At 37.2% G+C, this 23452-nt stretch overlaps 2 non-coding genes across 2 annotated transcripts; both read right to left on the reverse strand.

Moving 5' to 3' along the window:
• Positions 1-16068: 16068 nt before the first annotated feature.
• LOC145565858 (small nucleolar RNA R71) lies at positions 16069-16175 on the reverse strand. Its single transcript, XR_014095224.1, has one exon. It is a non-coding gene; the product is annotated as a small nucleolar RNA R71 (small nucleolar RNA).
• Positions 16176-22771: 6596 nt separating this feature from the next.
• On the reverse strand, positions 22772-22878 carry LOC145565868 (small nucleolar RNA R71). Its single transcript, XR_014095232.1, has one exon. It is a non-coding gene; the product is annotated as a small nucleolar RNA R71 (small nucleolar RNA).
• Between the last annotated feature and the right edge of the window lie 574 nt (positions 22879-23452).

The raw sequence follows: 23452 nt of genomic DNA on the forward strand, positions 1-23452 counted from the left end.
TATAAAATCATATAAAAACAATTTCATGGCAACAAATTTAACAAGGAAAGCAAATTAAGCAAAATGAGTTTTGATTTTTTTTCGAAAACTCGCGAACAAACATGTGTAAAATTCGTCGAAAAAAGGATGAGTTTGAGAAAAACTTACATAGATAGGCAAATTGGAGATCGAGGCTTCGATTTGTAACAAATTTGAGCGAATTCAGTTGAGAAACGAGTGAGAACGGACGATTCGAACTTTCCGAGCAAACTCTCGAACGAAATGAGCAGCAGCGAGAAAATGAGGAAGAAAGGGGTTTTATTGTGAAATCGCGATTCTGTCACGCCGGAATAAAGTTATCGCGTCGCGATAGCATTGTCGCGTTGCGACAGGACCTGCGCGTTGCGATGACACGTGGTAAAACACGTTGGCTTCCTTTCTTCAACAATCCACTTCTTGAGCCCCATAAGCAGCTTATGTGGACTTTTAACATCATTGTGGGTGCCTTGGTACGCCAGTTAGCCCCTATAAGCAAATTGACATGATTAGTAGTCGGCCTGATTACGATCGTAGTAAGTGATCGGCTTGACAACGATCATACCACTTTACTTTAGTGCCTAAGTATTGGCTCGTCACAAGCAATGAGGTATTGGTTCACAAGCAAGCACAAGCACCAAGGTACCGGCTCATTCCATCTACAAATGCGCCAAGGAACTGGCACGGCAAAATCATAACAAAATCACAGCAAAGCATCAACACAGCAAGCATTCAAGCGAAGCATTAGCAAATTGAGGATCACAAGGCAACGAGGTCTTCGATGATTTTCACTAAGGTGTAAAGTTGTCAATTAAATGATCAAGTCAAGGTATAGACGAGATTTTGGGAGACAACTACAAGCAGCAGTCTTCGACGATGTCCCAAAGTAAGGAGGAGATTGTCTATAGCGGCAAGGCACTGCCGTGGCGAGGTACTGCCACAACAACTGAAGATGGCTACAAGCAACAATCTTCGACGATGCTCCCTAGATTGTGGAGGATTATCACAATAAAAACTGTAGATGGCTACAAGCAGCGGTCTTCGATGATGTTCCCTAGCTTGTGTAGGTCATCACAACAACAAAATCGGTCACTTTAGAGACGTGTACTCGGGTGCAAGATACGCGTTTCTAAATCTTTTATTTGTTTAAATAATGCTAGTTTGCAGGTATCAGTGTTACAAGAATGATTTAAGATCGTAGAACGTTCTGTATCATTCTCCATCCCTATCGCTACTTTGACTTTTGTTTTCGAAATTTACATTTCTCCAAACTCAGTCAAAGTGAGGGCTTCTGTAGACACCTAATTGTGTCTCCCCAAAAACCAAACCCAGTGATGCATATCTTTCACGTCATTAATTATCGAATGAAGTGAAATGTGGAAGAGTCTCGTGATTTCTCTGTTTTTAATAAAAATAGTTCTTTCTTTTTTCGAAAATCCTTCTTTTTGTACCTTATTTATGGAAAACGTCCAATCCAATTTATTTTGGTCTATAATACATGTCCAATAACTGTGTAGTTGGATGGGTTTCAAAAAGATTTTTCCAACGATATATTATAGGCCCAATTCCGATGAATAATGAGGAAGTTATGGCCAAAATACTAAATTGGATCTTAAATGAGTTTTATGGGCGACCTAATGATCAAGTGGAGGGTCCATTAATTATTATTCGTAAAGTCATTAGGAATTACTTTAATAATCTGGAATAATATAGAAGGTTATTTTAAGTTCTAAAGAGATTAGGATTAATAATTATATTTTTACTTGATTTAGACAAGATAAAGGATTTTTAGTTGGAATAAAACAAGTGTTTTAAAAAAGATTTAATCTGATTTTAATAAAAAAAATACGGACACTAATCACCTAATTATATTAGGAAAAGGACACCGTACATTAATATTTATCATGCAGCACCATCGCGCTGCAACAGGTCCATCGCGTCGCGATAGGCCTATCGCATCGCGTCGCGATGGGAGCTCTTTTACTCCGATTGAAATTCGATCTTTTCTAATCGTTTCCGAATGATTTTTCTCTATAAATAGGGTTATATTTCCCCGTTTTCAAATCATCAACAATCATCTTTCTATTCCTTTTCTCTCAAAACTAGAAGCTTATTCTTTCTCTCTCTTTCTATGCCTTGCCTTTCCAAAAACACCATACGTCCATCACAAGACTTAGACATACCTATCCAAGCTCGAAGTTTCCTTCTCCCTAGATGTGAAAGGTTGATAATTTCTGAGGGTTTAGTCCCAAATCCCTATTTCAATTATTTAAATTAATTGTTTGATTTAATATTTTCGTTGAAGTTACTAACGTGTGTAGTGTTTTAATAGAAAGAGATACGAGGCAAAAAAGTAAGTAGTTTTATTGTCATATATCTTTAGAAAGAATGCTTAGATTTTATTAATTTCTAGCATCATGTTAGGATGTTATTTATTGCTTTCTAGTATCATGTTTAGGTGGCTCCCGATTTTCTTCTATCATGTTAGTATCATGTTAGGGTTAAAGCTTTGATCTTTAATGTTTAGTGACATGCTAGGATTTATTATTAATCTTGTTAGTATCATGCCTAGGATCTTGCTAACATTATTATGCTTTGATGAGATTGATATTGTGATGATGACGATTGTTGTATCAATATTATTATGTTGCTTGATATTATTGTTATTGCTTTATCACGCCCTCTTTTGCAAGTTTAAAGGGAATTTGTACTTGAAATCACGCTTAATAAGATAATTAATAATTTTGTTTAGGCTAATATGATTTTAATTCAAGTGATCGCCAATAATAGATTTATTTGTGCATTAATATTAAACCAATATAGATTAAACAGGTTTAGTACTAATATATTGATTGTATGTTAGTCAGAAAGCGCACATGAATATGAGAAGAATAAAGTAGAGGCCTATTTCTAGAGCAGGTTCAATCTCTTTCAGGTTGGATTTTTACCTTCATCCCCGAATATCCAGTCATGGTTCAGGACCACTACAGAGTTAGCGATCTCATGGATCGTAAAAGGGTGTAACCTTCACCCTGTGAACGGTTTACAAGTTCCTAAAACTTGTTGGCAACTCTTTTTCTCTATCTTCCTTCCCTTTGGACACCACCATGCTTAAGTGTATGATAACAGTGGGGATCAAGTGTGGGATGCTTGAAATATTCCCTACACCTCGAAAAGGGGTATTTACATAACAAGCCAAATAAAATAAAAGAGAATTAAAACTAATTAAATTAAATAAATAAGAAAACTAAAAAAAGAAAATAAAAAGGAAAATAAAACCAAAACCCCTAAAAATCCCATCAGACCCCATTCTTCTTTTTTTCGATTTGCTTGCCTGCACTAATCATCACCCTCGACAATAATCAATCATTCATCATCACCGTGCATTGCAATCATTAGCATTATCATCACTAAGGATCAATAAATCATGTCCGTTAGATTAGTTGAAGCAATCACGACCGTCGAAATTCATTAAACCGTATAAATTCACGTGCAAAAATGGAGCGGCCGCAACTAGGCATCTCCCAGCCATCTACAGGAAGTTTGCAAGGTACCTGTCTGTGCCCGCGGCAGAAGTAGCTGCACTCGCGGTGGTCTTTGTTGTTGCAACCGCTGCTTTGGTGCTGATTTGTGGTGATTTACGGGTTGCATTGCTTTGGGGATTACTACTGGCGGTGATGCGGGATAGATAGGAGGTCATAGGTGGTGATTGGAGGTGAGGGTGTTATGGTGGCTGGGAGCAGCATTGGTTCTGTGTGGGCGGTTGGGAGGGTCTGATTGGAGGTTCGAATTGGTGGCGAGTACAGCTTTGGGAAGTGGTGGTTGTTAGTCTGGTTGGAGATGCGGTTTGCTGCATGGGTTTTGTGGTGGTTAACGCCGCTGTTATTATTGTTGTTGTTGTGGAAAGTGGGATGGTGATGGCGGAGGTTTGGTGAATGGTGGGGTGTTGTTTTTGTGAGGTGAGGGAGCAGGAGAGTGAGAGGTTAATGATGGAGGTTGAATTATGGTGTAGGGTAAGGAATGCTATGGTGATGGCTTAGTTTGGGCAACAAAGGGGTAGCAGCTTGCTTTGTGACACATTTGACTCTAACCCGGAGCACCAAACACGACCTACAACAAAAACACTAGGGTATTATCAAGAGATAAAATAAAATAAAATAAAGATAAAATAAAGTAAAATAAAATACTAAAACTAAAAATAATAAAATCAAATGAATTAAATAAAATATAGAAAACAAACTAGAAACTAAAAGAATATAAAAGAAGGAGAAAAGCGAGAAGATTATTATTAACTAGAACCAAGACTTAAAACATTATAGAATAGGATACATAAATAGAATACGAAATCAAACTAATAAAATCACTAAAAATTACCAAAACACTCAAATAAGAGACAAAAGACGAGAATAAGAAAATAATAGAAATAAAGGATGAAATGAGCTAAATTATTGGAAAATAAGCCAGAAAATTACCCTAAAAATGCCCCTAAAAGTGACATAAATGACACTTATCAAATTTTCCCCAAGCTAAACTATTGCTCGTCCTCGAGCAAATTAACACAAAACATGAGAGAAAGGGTGTGAATTATTCATGCAAAGCTAAGACACTAAGGAGATAAGAATGTACACTAACTCACTTTCATAGGAATCACGGTTGTTTTTAGCTACAACAAGCCCTTTAAACCCCAAAGTCACCTATGAGGACGAGTGAGGTCTCGTGAAGGTTTCCTAAGAGTTTAAACCACAACTCTTGACAAAAACCAAGGCAAGGCAATAAAAAGACAAGAAAAAGAAACATAAAAAGAAAAAGAAAATCACGAGTTCATATTTGGACAAGTGATAGGAACAAGCATCAATGAATGCAAACCTTTCTAAATAGCCAAATGTACGCACGTTCCAAGATGTCAATGGTTGATTGAAACATAAAATATGCTAAGCATAAAGAACTAATGAGGACTCAATTCCATGGGGGGGGGGGAGAAAGAAATCAATCAAACAAACCAACACATGTCCAACAAGTCACAAACCATTAGAGGTAGAGCAAAGAAATATATAACCGGATTATAGGTGGGTGTAAATACCCGCAAATGACCCAATTTAACCTTTCAAAGCCAATTTCCTCCAAAGCTATGCCTCATATGCCATATGCTAGGAAAGAAGAGTCAAACTTCCTTGATTCTTGATCCAATGCCAATGCACTAAAGTATATCAAGTCATGTACCTAGAAAAGGGCACATAAACATTTCTATGAGAGAAAATCTATATTAAAAAGAAAAGAAAATGAAAGTAATAAAACACGGGTTACTTTCCCATAAAAGCTTGCTTAAGGTCCAAGCATGACTGCTCTAATAAAATAATATTGCAACGAACGCAAGAGCTTGTCAAATGCACTACTACACATTTCATAAGATAAACGGTAGGCAAATGATGGGAGGAGAACGTGCAACAAGATAATCACGCAAGTGAGGAGGTAGATGCCAAAAGAAAGAAGAATAATCAAAAGAATAATCAAGAAAATATGAAGAAGAAGAAGAAGAAGAAGAAGAAGAAGAATAAGAAGAAGAATAAAAAGGCAACTCCTCAAAATATTTTTGGGTGGCATAATCACCCATTTCCTCAATAATTGGAGGACGAGAAGGGAGAAACTCATCAAAGAAGAGAGGGTCCTCAATAGGCTCTATGACAAAAGAAGGGAGGAATATAGGAAAGTAGGAGATATGGTTAAATTTCCTTGAAAAAGGGACTTGAGAAGAAGATATAGGAGCAATGGTCTCACAAATGGTCTTGTCCTCACCACCATTCCTCAAATCACCAATATGAGCATGGAAATCAATCATAGAGTCCTTAAAAGAAGAGCACTCATGATCTCCATCTCCCTCAAACATCCAACCTCCAAGAGAAAAAACCTCTTCCTCTCTATCACAACGATGCACAACAACTCCCTCAACATCCTCGAAGACTAGAGTCTCTAAACCATGCATGAAAGGATGAAGGTTTATCTCAAATGCATCCCTTTCCCATGAAGCATTGCCAATGAACTCTCTCAAAAGGCTATAATGTTTTGTTACACCTTCAGTGAACATACTAGTCATAACTTCAAATGAGTCCAAAGACTCATGGATAGAAGGGTCACAAACATGCAACGTAAACTCATTAAGATGGGGAAGGGGGTTGGAATCCTAAAACTCGACATTTTCTTCATTCTCAACTCTTCCACCATCACTCAAGGGACTCTCAATCTCTCTTTGAAGCTCAAACTCACCATCATCCTCCTCATGAATTCCCTCAACCAATATTGAAGATGGCTCACTCACATTCTCACCAAGAGTAGCCCTCAAAGGGAGTAAATAAGGTCAAGGATGACACTTAAGCTCAAAAGGGGAATGAAAAGGATCAAAATCCTCTCATCACAAGAAATCTCCCCTCACCTTTGGACCCTTGACCCATATCATCTTCAAAAACACTCTTACACTCCAAATGAGGTGCCTCACATCCATTTACAATCCTAGCACTCATCACTTAGGCAAGTCTCTCTTCTTTTAATTTTTTTTTCTTCTTGAAGCTCTTGGACTTGTTGGGTGAGATTTTGTATTTGGGTATCAATGTCACTAGGTTGAGGTTCATGGTCAAAATCAAATTGCATATTGTAGGGAATATTTCAAGCATCCCACACTTGAGCCCCACTGTGATCATACACTTAAGCATGGTGGCGTCCAAAGGGAAGGAAGCTAGAGTAAAAGAGTCGCCAACAAGTTTTAGGAACTTGTAAACCGTTCACAGGGTGAAGGTTACACCACTTAACGATCCAGGAGATCGTTAACTCCAATAGGTGTGGAACCATGACTGGAAATTCGGGGATGAAGGTACAAATCCAACCTAAAAGAGATTGAACCTGCCCTAAATAGGCCTCTACTTTATTCTTCTCGTATTCATCTGCGCTTTCTGACTAACATACAATCAACAAATTAACCCTAAACATGTTTAATCTATGTTGGTTGAATATTAATGCACAAACAAAGCTATTATTGGCGATCACTTGAATTTATAACCATATTAACCTAAACAAGATTATTAATTATCTTATTAAGCGTGATTACAAGTACAAATTCTCTTTAAACCTGCAAGAGAGGGCGTGATCAAGCAATAAAAACAATAATAATATATATCAAGCAACATAATAATCACAATCAATCATAATAATCATAATCTCAATCTCAATAAAGCTTAATAATATTATTAGCAAGATCCTAGACATGATACTAACAAAATTAATAACAAACTCTAGCATGTCACTAAACATTAAATATCAAAGCTTTAGCCCTAGCATGATACTAACATGATATTAGGAAAGAAATAGGAAGCATCATAAACATACATGATATTAGAAATTAGTTAATCCCAAACATGACACTAGGAAGCAATAAAATATCCTAACATGATACTAGGAATTAAAATAATTAAAGCATGATTTCTATATCAAAATAACAATTAAAGCAATTACTTACTTCGATGCCTCGTATCTCTTTCTAATAACAAAATACACACGTTAGTAACTTCAAGAAAAATAATAAATCAAACAATTAAATTAAATAATTGAAATAGGATTTGGGATCAAACCCTCAGAAATTATCAACCTTTCACATCTAGGGCGAAGGCAACTTCGAACTTGGCTATGTGTGTCTAGAACTAATGTATGTGGAATTTTGTAGGAGGAAAGGTTTAGAAAAAGAATAGAGAGAGAAAATTAGAATTAGATCGTTGTGAATGATTGTTGATGATTGATGATGAAAAACGGAGGAGATACGACCCCTATTTATCAGAAAACAGTCCGGAAACAAATCAAGTCCTATTCGGAATAAAACTGGCATCTGTCGCCAGGCGACAGACATCAGCGCCAGGTGACATGATTAGCGCCAGGCGACAGATGTTAGCGCCAGGCGATAGACTCTGTCGTTTGGCACTAATTAAAAGATAAAACGCGCTTTTGTATGAAATCCTCTTCTTAATATGATTAAGCAGCTAATTCCGTGTTTAGCAGATTAAAATCATATTTGTGCCAAATCACATATTTTATTCAAAATAAAACTCTTTAAAATATAATTATCACTCCTAATATCATTAGAATTAAAAAGAACCTTCTAAATATTCTAGAAGATCAAAATCAATCCTAATAACTTTAGGAATAATAATTAATAGGCCCTCCTCTAGATCATTGGGCCACATATAAAATTCATTTCGAACCCAATTTAATTTAATCCATAACTTCTTCATTATTCATCGGAATTGGGCTTATAATATATCATTGGAAAGCTCTTTTCGAGCCCAACCCTACTACACTATTATTGGACCCTTATCATGGACCAACCCAAATTGGATTGGCTATTTTCATAAATAGAGTAAGAGAAGAAATGTTTTCAAAAACAGAAAGAGAGATATTTTATTAAAAACATCCACATCACTAGACTTTTCACACTTTCACCTCGTTCGATAATCAAATGACGTGAAAGATATTCATCACTGGGTTTAGTTTTGGGGAGACACATTTGGGTGTCTACATATATCATTAAAATTAGCACAAACCTCATCACAATGAGCATAAGAGGGGAAGGGGTCAACATGCATATTTGGATCATCACAAGGCATATTAGAAGCATCAAGAGAATTCATGAAAAAATTAAAAGAATCTTGACATTGAGAATCAAAACAAGAAACATGACATTCTCTATCATAAGAACCTCTAGCAAGCCATGTGAAGAAATTCCAAACATCATGCACAGACAAATGACGGAATCTACCATTATACATGTTCTTAACCATTCCCCTAGTATACTCATTCATGCCCCAATAAGCTATACTACAAGCATCACTAAGAGAACACCTAAGGGAACTAAGGAAACCATCTAATCTATCAAAGTAAGCGTAGAAAGGTTCATCATCAAATTGAGGAAAACATAAGCATGCCATTTTTGTACAAAAAAAAACAAAGAAAAGCAAATAGAAATCAAACTATATACAAGAACCTAGCTAATCTAATCAACACAAACTAATGATCGCCTTAGTCCCTGACAACGACGCCAAAATTTGATCGCGGGAAGTAGGTCATTGGGCTACTACCCTAATCAAATTAGAAATTTATATACCTAAACTTACACCAAACTAGTTAGTAGCAAGTAAAGGGTCGATCCACGAAGACTAAGTGTCAATGATTTAAGTCGATTAAACAACTAGGTCGGAAATGAAGTTTGGAAAGAAGATTAAGGAAGACAAGTAAGACAAATAAAATCAAGCGATAAATACTAGGGATAGAGGAATCGAGGCATATTGATGAATTCAACTAACCAAATGTGCACAAATTATCAAGGGCTTAATTAGGAGAAATCAACACATTTAATTCACTTCCGCACAATCAAACATGCTAATTAACTCGACTAGATCAATTCACTCCCGTGCAATTTAACTAGCCTAAACATGGATGAAATTAAACCCTCAATTAACTCACTCCCGCACAATTAATTAAGAGCACGATAGATATCATAGGGGCAATTAGCTAGAAAGTCCCTAAGCAATAAAGTCATCATCCATGTTCTCAAATCAAGCCTTAATCACAATTCAAACACAATCAATCAATTAAAAACATCAACATCCCCTTCATCCATATCCCTAGAGCAAAATCTAAGCAAACATAATGAACAAAAACATGGAAAACAAGCTAAAACAAGAATTAAAGCAATAATCAAACTAGTAAACTAATTAACTACTCAAATCAACAAACAATTAAGCAAAAATAAGAATTAATGAAAGCAATAATGGTGAGAGAAAGTTAGAAAAGCTCATTGAAAAATTGATAAAAAAAACCACTAATTTGCTTCTTCAAAATCTCAAATCTCCATTGAAATCCAAGTTTTCTCTCTCTAAAACTACTCCTAAACTAGAGAAAGAAATATCCTAATCTAACCCTAAGCGAGAGAGAATAAGAGAGAGGCTAAAACTAATCTAATCTAATTTTTTGTAATTAAAGTTCCCCCAAAAGAAGATTAACCCCCAAAAGGGGTATTTATATTGCAAGCCAAATAAAATAAAAGAGAATTAAAACTAATTAAATTAAATAAATAACAAAACTAAAAAAAGAAAATAAAAAGGAAAATAAAACCAAAACCCCCAAAACTCCCATCAGTCCCCATTCTTCTTTTTTTCGATTTTCTTGGCTGCACTAATCATCACTCTCAACAATAATCAATCATCATCACCATGCATCGCAACCATCAGCATTATCATCACCAAGCATCAGTAAATAATGGCCGTTAGATTAATTGAAGCAATCTCGACCGTCAAAATTCATTAAACCATACAAATTCACACGCGAAAATGGAGCGGCCACAACTAGGCATCTCCCAGCCATCTACAGGAAGTTTGCAAGGTGCCTGTCTGCGCCCGCGGCAGAAGTGGTCGCGCCCGCGGTGGTCTTTGTTGCTGCAGCCGCCGCTTTGGTGCTGATTTGTGGTGATTTACGGGCTGCATTGCTTTGGGGATTGCTGCTGGCGGTGATGCGGGGTAGATAGGAGGTCGCGGGTGGTGATTGGAGGTGAGGGTGCTGCGGTGGCTGGGAGCAACGTTGCTACTGTGTGCGGCGGCTGGAAGGGTCTGGTTGGAGGTTCGAATTGGTGGCGAGTACAGCTTTGGGCAGCGGTGGTTGTGAGTCTGGTTGGAGATGCGGCTTGCTGCATGGGTTTTGTGGTGGTTGACGCCGCTGTTATATTATTGTTGTTGTTGTTGAAGAGAGTGGGATGGTGATGGCAAAGGTTTAGTGAATGGTGGGGTGTTGTTTTGTGAGCTGAGGGAGCAGGGGAGTGAGAGGTTGATGATGGAGGTTGAGTTGTGGTGTAGGGTAAGGAATGGTGTGGTGATAACTTAGTTTGGGCATCAAAAGGGGTAGCAGCTTGCTTTGTGACACATTTGACTCAAACCCGGAACACCAAACACGACGTACAACAAAAACACGAGGGTATTATCAAGAGATAAAATAAAATAAAGTAAAATAAAATACTAAAACTAAAAGAAATAATAAAATCAAATGAATTAAATAAAATAAAGAAAACAAACTAGAAACTAAAAGAAAATAAAAGAAGGAGAAAAGCAAGAAGATTATTATTAACTAGAACCAAGACTTAAAACATTAAAGAATAGGAAACATAAATAGAATACGATATTAAATTAATAAAATCACTAAAAATTACCAAAATACTCAAATAAGAGATAAAAGATGAGAATAAGAAAATAATAGAAATAAAGGATAAAATAAGCTAAATTACTAGAAAATAAACCAGAAAACGACTCTAAAAACACCCCTAAAAGTGACATAAATGTCACTTATCATGAACCTATCGCGGCGCGATGATTGCTGCATGATAAGATTCCTATACGGAGTCCTTCTCCTAATCAAATTAGGTTACTTGGAGTCCGTACTTATCTTTAATCAGTCCGGATTTAATCTTGTAAAGCACTATTTTATTTCAAATAAAATCCTTTATTTTTTCAAAATCAAATATAATTATAATTAATAATCCTAATCCCATTAGAACTAAAAATAACCTTCTAGAAGATTTTAGAAAACTAGAATAAATCCTAATAACTTTTAAGAATACAATTAAAATTAATGGACCCTCCACATGATCATTGGGTCGCCCATGAAACTCATTTAGGACCCAATTTAGCATTTTGGCCATAACTTCCTCCTTATAACTCGGAACTTAGCTTATAATATATCGTTGGAAAGGTATTTTCAAACCCCATCCAACTACACAATTACTGGACCCATATCATGGACCAAACTAAACTGGATTGGACGTTTTTTCATAATTAGGATACGAAAGAATGACTTTCGGAAACATAAATGAATTATTTTTATTAAAACAATTTAGAAAACAGAAGTATTCACGAGATTACTCAATATTTACCTTGTTCGATATCAATGACGTGAAAGATACTCATCAACGGGTTTGGGTTTTGGGGAGACACAATCAGGTGTCTACAGCTGGTAACATAGATTTTTTAAGTACTATTTGTTTTTTTGCCTTTTTTTTCTGATAGAAAGATAGTAAGTACTATTTGGTTGTAGTATGAATTGTGTCCTATTTTAGTATTGAAATAAATTTGGTTGTAATATAATTTTTTTTATATAATTTGGGATTGAAATCAATTATGAACTAAATGTCTATACCTTTTTTTTTAATTATTTTCTCATGTTATCGATAATTGATGGTGACTCACCATCTCGAAAATCTTGAATCCGCAAGTGCCCCTCGCACATTTTTTTTCTTTCCTTTACCGATGCTTCATTTTCCATTGCTATTGTTGTTAAATGACTAATTTTCAACTAAAAATTTAAATCGATTGTTATTAGAATCTATATGAACTATTTTATATTAGTATCAAAGCCTTTTGGAATTAAAGTGTGTATGTAGGGTGAGTCTTTAGACAGTTTAGACCTCCTTATAGTGAACGCTAAACAATTCATCATGTAAAAAATGGGTGGATGAGATTTTATACTATCACCCTGACTTGGATACCATACAAATATATATTTTTGAATTACAATATAAGTTAAAAAAATATATATAAATATAAATACAAAAATTAACCGAAGAAGGACACGTAGTATAGAGATGAAGCTAATGAAATTGTTTCATAAAGAGAAAATGTAAAATGCCATTACATATAGCTTTAGGAGGGATATACAATCTTTAACCCATGACATATATACGTAAAAATAATGATTAAAGTTGAAGAAACTCGTAAAAATTATGAGCAAGAATCTTTTGTTTGTTATCTACTGTTATTTATGGCAAAAAGGGATAAACCTCATTGGTGCACTTATTTTGAAGTGAGGGACCATTAAAAATAGAGTAATATACACTACTGAGTACTAAATTTTGTAATTTGTGTCAGAAAAGGTACTCAACTTTCATTTATATCCGGCAAGGTACTTAAGGGAGAGTACTAAACTTTCCCACCTACGACAACCGGTTAACAATCATAAAAGTAGGAAAAATCTAAAATTCTGACATTCAATTTTTTCTAATTGATGGAAAAAAGCACATCAAGATTAACGGCTCAATATCATTTCCACACATCAACGTTCGATCATCAAGCTCATCAAGATCAACGGCTCAATATCATCAAATCCGTACGTACGCACCAAATGGGTCTTCAATTTACAAACGAATAATCCGAATGTAATTGATACAAATGAAAGGTCAGTACCATAATTGATACAAATTGCAAAGTTTAGTGCCTAAAAGTGTATATTACTCATTAAAAATATATCATCTTCTTACATTACACCAATTAGACAAAATTGGCCATAATCTTCTATTCTTCTGTACTTCTTTCGATTACTTTTATTGCATACAAATTTTGGAGTTGATCTCCTGTACTACTTGCATACGAGTAAGTATTACCACTATCAGGTATGGGTCCTTCTACCCAATACCACAATATTAAATTATATTTTTTTCTTTTCCTTTTTTTTTATTTTTTCCTTTCCTCTTCATCTTCTTCCTCCCTTAAAACCTTTCCCCACCTCCATGGATAGCTCTCATTGCCGGCCAAACCTCCGCCCACCACACCTTCACCTCCGACAGCAAGAAACCCACCACCAGCTACTACCTTGGTCGAAATCCCAAAACACGCAACTATCTCCATTAAAAATCACCGGAAACCATCCAAAAAACATAACCCAAAACGAGAGACACAAACTTATGGCTCTAGCCATTAAAAACGGTGAGTTCTATGCTGGAAATCGTTTGAGTTCGGTTGAAATTGACGACGGTAAATGTTTGTCGGTGCTCAGTTATTATTAATTTTTATACTGTTATTATTGGTTTGTATATTGTTATTCTTGATTTGTATACTGTTATTAGAAGAGAAAGACTACACTTTTACAACATGGGTAAGTGATATGTCTAATTTATGTAGTATTTTACCCCCGTCCCTTGGTCATTATTAGTAGTGTTTTTGGCTCTTTAGAGCCACTTTTATTACTAATATGTGTTTTCGTAGTTTTGGTTGAGTTTTGTAGGGAATTGCACCTTTGGAGTACTTTCCCGGGATTTTATGGAGCAACTACGAGCATTGGAGGACCACGGCCATCTTTCGTAGCCCAAGATCGGTTAGAGTAATCAAACCGGTGAATAAGGGCTCGACTTGTGTGAAGACGAGGCATTTGGACCGAATGATTAAAGCCCCAAAGAGGATATTTGGTTTGGGCCAAGTTACTAGCCTAAACGAGGAGTCCAAGCGGCCCAAGGATGGTCTGCCCGGTGGTCCGCCCGATGGTCCGCCCGATGGTCCGCCCGGTGGTCCGCCCGATGGTCCGCCCGATGGTTCGCCCGATCAAAAAGGCGCGCCCGGTCGGACGGTGTGGCGCCCGGTCGGGCGGTGTGGCGCCCGGTCGGGCGCGTGTCTCTGATAGATCTTTTAAGCATCGTTTAGTTTGTTTTAGTTTAGGATTCTTGCTTATTATAAATATGTTTTTGTTAAGCAAGTTTGGGAATTCTTTTTTCCCTTCCCCTACTCTCTCTTTTCTCTCTCTAACTTTTCTCTTTCTCTCTTCTCTTAAACTCTTAGTATTATTTTCTCTCTCTACAACTCTCGTTCCCTTTTAACTTTGGTAACGATTTCTTCTCTTTTAATCTCAGTTATTTATTTTATTTCTTTACTCTATCATGACTATTTTTATTGCTTCGTTTAGTTTAGATTTAATTATGTCTGAGTAGTTTAATTTTAGGGTTTATGGGGATCCATAATTAATATGAAGGGATAATTTGTTATTATTGATTATTGATGTTGCATGGTAATTTCTTATTGAATTGTTTTAATTCTTTGCAATTAGATTATGAATCGAGCAGATGTAATTTGATTGTGAATGTTTAGCAATATTGAATTGATGAATCGAGCAGATGTTAATTTGATATTAAAGGCTATTTTCAAGAGGAACTTAGATCTAGTAAATTGCGAGAGCCTGTTAGATCTATGTTGATTAATAAATTGCGAGAGCCTGTTAATCATGTTATTTGTGCAATGTTAACTGTTGATTGTTATGTTTTATCCCGGAATATTAATTATTGGTGAACCTATGACCCTAGGCCTTCTTATTATCGACTTTCTCCCTAAACTTAATCTTTGTAGTATAATTTCACATTACAAACAACAAATTGGTTACTTTAATAATTTAGATTATATTAATTAATTAGGAGTAGAAAGACCAGTTTCCCTGTGGATTCGACCCTACTTCCCTATCTACTTTAGTTAGAGGATTTAGGTAATACTTTTGATTAGGTGATACGACTTTAGCCTGTCAAAATTGGCGCCGTTGCCGGGGAAACGGTTATATTTTTATTTCTAATTGTTTTTGTAGTCTAGATTATTATCCTTCGTCCCGGAGAACATAAGTTCTTTGGGACAGTTCTCATATCTGTTGTCTAGTTCTATGTTTATGCCCAGGTGTTCCAGATCAGGCTACATTCCATTCGATCCTGAGATCGAGCGCTCTTTCCATAGGCAAAAGAATTTATACAAGCAAATACTGGCGAGTTCTGGTGGTGAAATTCCTAGAGACCCTTCATCTAATTCTAGTGATCCAGATACTTCTTCAGAATCAGAATTAGAGATGGGAGAAAATCCACCTAAAAAGCTCAGCGACTATTCTCAGCCATTTTTGGCGCATTTTCCCCACCTTTCTCCTACGCCAGATCTCGAGGGAGTTCAATTTGAGATCAAGCCCCAGTTCATCACAATGATAGAAAGGAAGCAATTTAGTGGAGCTAAGGGTGAAGACCCAAATCTACACATTGCCGACTACTGTCAATATTGTAACACTATAAGGCAAGCTGGGGTCACGCAAGACCAAATAAGGGAGATTCTCTTTCCTTTTTCTTTATGTGGAAAAGATAAATTATGGTTTAATGGTTTGAATAGAACTGCACTTGGTATTACCAAATGGGAGACTCTTGCTTTAAACTTTTATAATAAATATTACCCTGCAGAGAAAACAGCTCTATTAAGAAGCGCAATTCAAAATTTCGCCCAAGAGCCAGATGAGTCACTATATGAGGCTTGGGATAGATTCAAAGACTTGCAGAGAGAGTGCCCTCATCATAACTTAGCACAGTGGCAGTTGATACAAGCTTTCTACAATGGGATCGGAAATTCTTCTAGAGCAATTTTGGATTCTGCAGCTAATGGGAGGTTTATGAACCTCAATGTCGATGGTGCAGGTCAGGTTATTGAAGATATGGTGATCCATAATTCCCAATATGGGAATCCTAGAGGTTTTGCAACCAAGGGAAAACACCACGTCGATTCTGTATCCTTTTTGCAATCTCAATTAACCTCTATTTGTCAGAAATTGGATAACCTTACTACTGCTAATTTTAAAATAGCTAATGTTTCTACAATTGATAATAATGCTAATGATGCTTTCTGTGAAAATTGTGGAATTGTAGGTCATTGGGAACATGAGTGTAGGAGTTCCATGGAGCAGGTTAACGCTTTTCAGTCCATCAAGCAAAATAACCCATACTCCAACACCTATAATCCCGGGTATCGGAACCATCCTTATCTTTCCTACAAGAGTACTAATGTGCAAAATCCCACACCTCCACCTCCACAACAACCACAACAACCAGCACCACCACCTCAGCAGAAATATTACCATCCCAATGTTGGCCAGTAAAACCAACCACAAACTCCTCCACCACCTTCTGACCCAGCTTTATCAGAAATTAGAGCGATGTTAACTAGTATGCAAAAGCATATGGAGAGTAGAGACTCACAAATTGACTCGATTGTAGCCCACAATAAAGTCATAGATACTCAAATTGCACAATTAGCCGCTGCTCTCCAGGTTCGCCCGCAGGGAACCCTACCATCGCAACCGGTACAACCCACAGATCAGGCGTTTGCAATTACCCTCAGGAGTGGTTCACACTATGATGGGCCTCCTATGCCCAAAGATGATGAACCTGTTTTAACAGAAATTGCTAATCCTGATTCCTTCATACCAAGGGATATTAATCCTAGCCCTGCAGGGCTAAAGGGTAGTAATAATATTTCTGATGTTACATTGCAGGGTAAAACTTCAGGGAAGGTTGTAACTCAAGACAGGAGTAATGATGTGCAACAACCAATTATCAAACTACCATTCCCAAATCGATATTTGAAAACCAAGGTGGATAAGCAGTTTGGTAAGTTCCTTGACATGGTGAAGGATTTGCAGGTAATAGTTCCCTTTACAGAATTAATCACGCAAATACCTGCATATGCAAAATTCATGAAAGAAATATTGACTAGGAAAAGGTCTATTTGTGAGGTAGAGACTGTCGTTTTTACTACTGAATGCAGTGCCGTACTACAAAATAAATCTCCACCCAAACTAAAAGATCCCGGTAGTTTTTCTATCCCTTGTCATATTGGCAATTTAATGATTGATAATGCTTTGTGTGATTTGGGCTCTAGTGTTAGTGTCATGCCATTATCTGTGTGTTTAAAGCTAAAAATGGGTAAATTAAAGTCTACTAATATTACTCTGCAAATGGCTGATCGTTCTTCTAAATACCCCATAGGCATTCTAGAAGACGTCCCTGTTAGAGTAGGTAAATTTTATATACTTGTGGATTTTGTTGTTCTTGATATGGCTGAGGATTTGCATACCCCAATTATCTTGGGTAGACCCTTCCTTAATACTGCTGGAGCAATTATAGATGTAAAATGTGGTAAATTGACACTATCAATAGGGGATGATAAAATTGTTTTTAATTTGAATAATACCCCTAAAAGCCCCATGCTAGAGGAGAAGTGTTATAAAATTGATGTGGTTGGTAATTGTTCTAATAAGCCCCAAGCTTTTGTTAAAGATCCCTCGGAGGCGGTATCGTGTGTTGCATCTTCTACAGGTACAACTAACCGATGGAAAGAGGAAGTGGACGCAATAGAGAAAGCCTTATACTGTGAAGGTCTTGGTTTTGAAGATGAGAAGGTGGAAATAAGTACACAAGTTGCGGAAATTGAGCCTATAGTGAGAGTTCCACCGGATCGTGTTGTAATAGCTCAACAAAGTGATAAATCGAGGCAACCAATGGTCAAAAAGGGTTCTCAATCGAACAAGAGCAAAGAACCACCAGTTCAAGCCAATGAGGATCCACCCAATACGGTGAATTGGCGCCTTACAGGGCGTGTTAGGAAGCCGAGTCGTGGTTTAAAAATCGCTCAACCGGGTGAAGAACCACCCGACTAGGCGATAGGCCAAGGGGCTTAACTTTCCAACATGTGGTAAGAGGGTCGTGCGGGACCTAAATAAACCAGCGCTTTGCGGGAGGCAACCCGTATTTTTTCTTGTTTTTTTAGTCTTCTTTCTATTTCTTGTGAGAGGAGAGAAGAGAGAGTTTAATGAGTTTATTGAGTTGTACAGGTAAGAAGGAAAAGAGTTAGTCAAATTTGGAAAAAAGAGAAGGAGTCTCTCGTACCAAACATTGCCTCGGGCCCGACCGGGCGAAGGACTGCCCGACCGGGCGCGATAGCAAGGGTGAAAAATTGACAATTTTTGCCCGACCGGGCGAAGGACCGCCCGACCGGGCGCGAGAGTTGACGAGTACGGACATTTCGACCGCCCGACCGGGCGCGAGAACAAAGAGAATTTAGAGGGTTTATACCGCCCTACCGGGCGGTGAGGCGCCCTACCGGGCGGTGAGGCGCCCTACTGGGCGGAGTGGCGCCCGACCGGGCGCGAGAGCGGATCGGCAAAACTGCTCAACTTCGACAGGCCATAACTTTTGTGTTTCTTATCGGATTTAGGCGTGTGACCTATAGTTGGAAAGCCCTTCAAGTCTACTTTCCAATGCAATTAGAATCACTGAATTATCATTTATATATCAAATGTTATGATCATAATAGTGCACCTGACTCAATTTTTATCTTTTTTTTCCACTAACACTTTGTTTCTTTCTTGCCCATTTTTGTTCCAAAGAGATGCATTGCAATCCTGAGGCTTTGGTGACATTGATCTGGTGATGATGAAGAGTAGTCACCTTGACTACTTGCTTCCCCTTAAGACAATGAGGACATTGTCTGATTTAGCTTGAGGGGAGGTTCTCATGTTCATATGGTATATCTTTCACCTTTCACTCTCTCCCTTTTTATTTTTATTGGTATGCCTAGTATAGTTTTACTGCTTTCTTATATGAAAAATACAAAAAATTGAAAATTCAAAAATTCAAAAATACGTTCCAATGAATTATAAATCATGCTTCCCTGTGCCCCATACTTGAGAAAATTTGTTTTGATTCTTGGTTATTGATGATAAGCATTGTGGATTTGTTGGTCATGATTTGAAGTTTAATTGCTTGGATGCCTAAACATGCGTCAATTTTGTCCAACTACTTGTGAATATAGTGCTTGACTAGTTGATTTGGTTAGGAATGTGTGTTTAGTTCCTGGTATGTCAATGAATTTGAGTATTGGTTTGCAACTATGAGTAGTATTTCATGACTCACCTATTATGCACATGAGGAGGACGAAGGCGTTCATTCTTTTAGGTAGCCTTCAGACGATATTAGATACATTTGTTCCCTTCTTGCTGCCCATGTTGTTGCTTGTGCCCTTTTATTGTTTATTTAGCCACATTACAAGCCTTTTTAGCCCCATTGGTTACTAGTCCCAAGCTTGGCTTGGGGGAGCTATAGTTAGTGAGGTGAGGGAGTTGTAGTGTGCACATTATTTGCACAATGTGGAGGTATAAGAGGAGTAATTTGTTCTTTGATTTTTGTGATTGGAAAAAAATAAGAATTTGTGTTTCAAAGTTGAAATTTCCAATGTGGAATAAAAAGAAAAAAAAGCAAAAGAAAAAAATTGTTATATGTTCAAATTATCTATATGAAAGTTGCCCAAGAAAAATTCAAAGAAAAAAAAGTATCAAGTTTGAAAAAAGAATGAGTTCAAAGTTTGTTTGTTCACTCAAGTTCTACATTGTCATATTTTTATGAGTGAAATTGTAAGTGTTGGGATTGTTTACATTATTTGGAGTTATATTTGGTGGATTTGTGTTGGAGTTAGTTTTGTTGGAGATGTGTATGATCATTATATTTGGTCATGGGTTTATTAGGATATGACTCCCTTTTTGCAAAGCTTTTCTCTCACATATTCCCAAATTTATCCTACCCTTTCACCCTAGCCTTACATTACAAGCTTTAAAGACCTTCCGACCTTGTGCATAGAGTTGTGTAGATGTGAAAGTGTTGTTTATCAATGCAAATTATGAATTGACATATTCCGAGTCGACTATTAGGTTGAGTGCTTATCTTTTTTAAACACATGAGTGTGTGAGTTTGGAAGGGCATTGTTCACATAAAAGGGTGGTTGGAGAGCGATCGAGTACATCTTTTACTCGCCACATAAATGAGAGTTGAGTGTGTGAGCACTAGTCTTGAATTCTATATGCTCATGTGGTTTGCTCTATTTGACAATTGTTGGGGAGGGAGAGTGATTGGATGAATGAGATTGATTGATATTGAAGCATGCTCATTAGATTTGCTTTGAATTGTCTGTGCTTGATTTGATTATTGGGTTGAGGCATGTTTTATATGTTCATTGATGAGCTCTTTGCTTAGGGACAAGCAAAGGTTTGGCTTGGGGGAGTTTGATATGTCTAATTTATGTAGTATTTTACCCCCGTCCCTTGGTCATTATTAGTAGTGTTTTTGGCTCTTTAGAGCCACTTTTATTACTAATATGTGTTTTCTAGTGTTTTCGTAGTTTTGGTTCAGTTTTGTAGGGAATTGCACCTTTGGAGTACTTTCCCGGGATTTTATGGAGCAACTACGAGCATTGGAGGACCACGGCCATCTTTCGTAGCCCAAGATCGGTTAGAGTAATCAAACCGGTGAATAAGGGCTCGACTTGTGTGAAGACGAGGCATTTGGACCGAATGATTAAAGCCCCAAAGAGGATATTTGGTTTGGACCAAGTTACTAGCCTAAACGAGGAGTCCAAGCGGCCCAAGGATGGTCTGCCCGGTGGTCCGCCCGATGGTCCGCCCGGTGGTCCGCCCGATGGTTCGCCCGATCAAAAAGGCGCGCCCGGTCGGGCGGTGTGGCGCCCGGTCGGGCGCGTGTCTCTGATAGATCTTTTAAGCATCGTTTAGTTTGTTTTAGTTTAGGATTCTTGCTTATTATAAATATGTTTTTGTTAAGCAAGTTTGGGAATTCTTTTTTCCCTTCCCATACTCTCTCTTTTCTCTCTCTAACTTTTCTCTTTCTCTCTTCTCTTAAACTCTTAGTATTATTTTCTCTCTCTACAACTCTCGTTCCCTTTTAACTTTGGTAACGATTTCTTCTCTTTTAATCTCAGTTATTTATTTTATTTCTTTGCTCTATCATGACTACTTTTATTGCTTCGTTTAGTTTAGATTTAATTATGTCTGAGTAGTTTAATTCTAGGGTTTATGGGGATCCATAATTAATATGAAGGGATAATTTGTTATTATTGATTATTGATGTTGCATGGTAATTTCTTATTGAATTGTTTTAATTCTTTGCAATTAGATTATGAATCGAGCAGATGTAATTTGATTGTGAATGTTTAGCAATATTGAATTGATGAATCGAGCAGATGTTAATTTGATATTAAAGGCTATTTTCAAGAGGAACTTAGATCTAGTAAATTGCGAGAGCCTGTTAGATCTATGTTGATTAATAAATTGCGAGAGCCTGTTAATCATGTTATTTGTGCAATGTTAACTGTTGATTGTTATGTTTTATCCCGGAATATTAATTATTGGTGAACCTATGACCCTAGGCCTTCTTATTATCGACTTTCTCCCTAAACTTAATCTTTGTAGTATAATTTCACATTACAAACAACAAATTGGTTACTTTAATAATTTAGATTATATTAATTAATTAGGAGTAGAAAGACCAGTTTCCCTGTGGATTCGACCCTACTTCCCTATCTACTTTAGTTAGAGGATTTAGGTAATACTTTTGATTAGGTGATACGACTTTAGCCTGTCAAAATTGGCGCCGTTGCCGGGGAAACGGTTATATTTTTATTTCTAATTGTTTTTGTAGTCTAGATTATTATCCTTCGTCCCGGAGAACATAAGTTCTTTGGGACAGTTCTCATATCTGTTGTCTAGTTCTTTGTTTATGCCCAGGTGTTCCAGATCAGGCTACATTCCATTCGATCCTGAGAGCGAGCGCTCTTTTCATAGGCAAAAGAATTTATACAAGCAAATACTGGCGAGTTCTGGTGGTGAAATTCCTAGAGACCCTTCATCTGATTCTAGTGATCCAGATACTTCTTCAGAATCAGAATTAGAGATGGGAGAAAATCCACCTAAAAAGCTCAGCGACTATTCTCATCCATCTTTGGCGCATTTTCCCCACCTTTCTCCTACGCCAGATCTCGAGGGAGTTCAATTTGAGATCAAGCCCCAGTTCATCACAATGATAGAAAGGAAGCAATTTAGTGGAGCTAAGGGTGAAGACCCAAATCTACACATTGCCGACTACTGTCAATATTGTAACACTATAAGGCAAGCTGGGGTCACGCAAGACCAAATAAGGGAGATTCTATTTCCTTTTTCTTTATGTGGAAAAGCTAAATTATGGTTTAATGGTTTGAATAGAACTGCACTTGGTATTACCAAATGGGAGACTCTTGCTTTAAACTTTTATAATAAATATTATCCTGCAGAGAAAACAGCTCTATTAAGAAGCGCAATTCAAAATTTCGCCCAAGAGCCAGATGAGTCACTATATGAGGCTTGGAAGAGATTTAAAGACTTGCAGAGAGAGTGCCCTCATCATAACTTAGCACAGTGGCAGTTGATACAAGCTTTCTACAATGGGATCGGAAATTCTTCTAGAGTAATTTTTGATTCTGCAGCTAATGGGAGGTTTATGAACCTCAATGTCGATGATGCAGGTCAGGTTATTGAAGATATGTCGATCCATAATTCCCAATATGGGAATCCTAGAGGTTTTGCAACCAAGGGAAAACACCACGTCGATTCTGTATCCTTTTTGCAATCTCAATTAACCTCTATTTGTCAGAAATTGGATAACCTTACTACTGCTAATTTTAAAATAGCTAATGTTTCTACAATTGATAATAATGCTAATGATGCTTTCTGTGAAAATTGTGGAATTGTAGGTCATTGGGAACATGAGTGTAGGAGTTCCATGGAGCAGGTTAACGCTTTTCAGTCCATCAAGCAAAATAACCCATACTCCAACACCTATAATCCCGGGTATCGGAACCATCCTTATCTTTCCTACAAGAGTACTAATGTGCAAAATCCCACACCTCCACTTCCACAACAACCACAACAACCACAACAACCAGCACCACCACCTCAGCAGAAATATTACCATCCCAATGTTGGC

Source organism: Chenopodium album, chromosome 10, assembly GCF_948465745.1.
Source record: "Chenopodium album chromosome 10, dcCheAlbu1.1, whole genome shotgun sequence".
In the NCBI taxonomy this organism is placed as follows: domain Eukaryota; kingdom Viridiplantae; phylum Streptophyta; class Magnoliopsida; order Caryophyllales; family Amaranthaceae; genus Chenopodium; species Chenopodium album.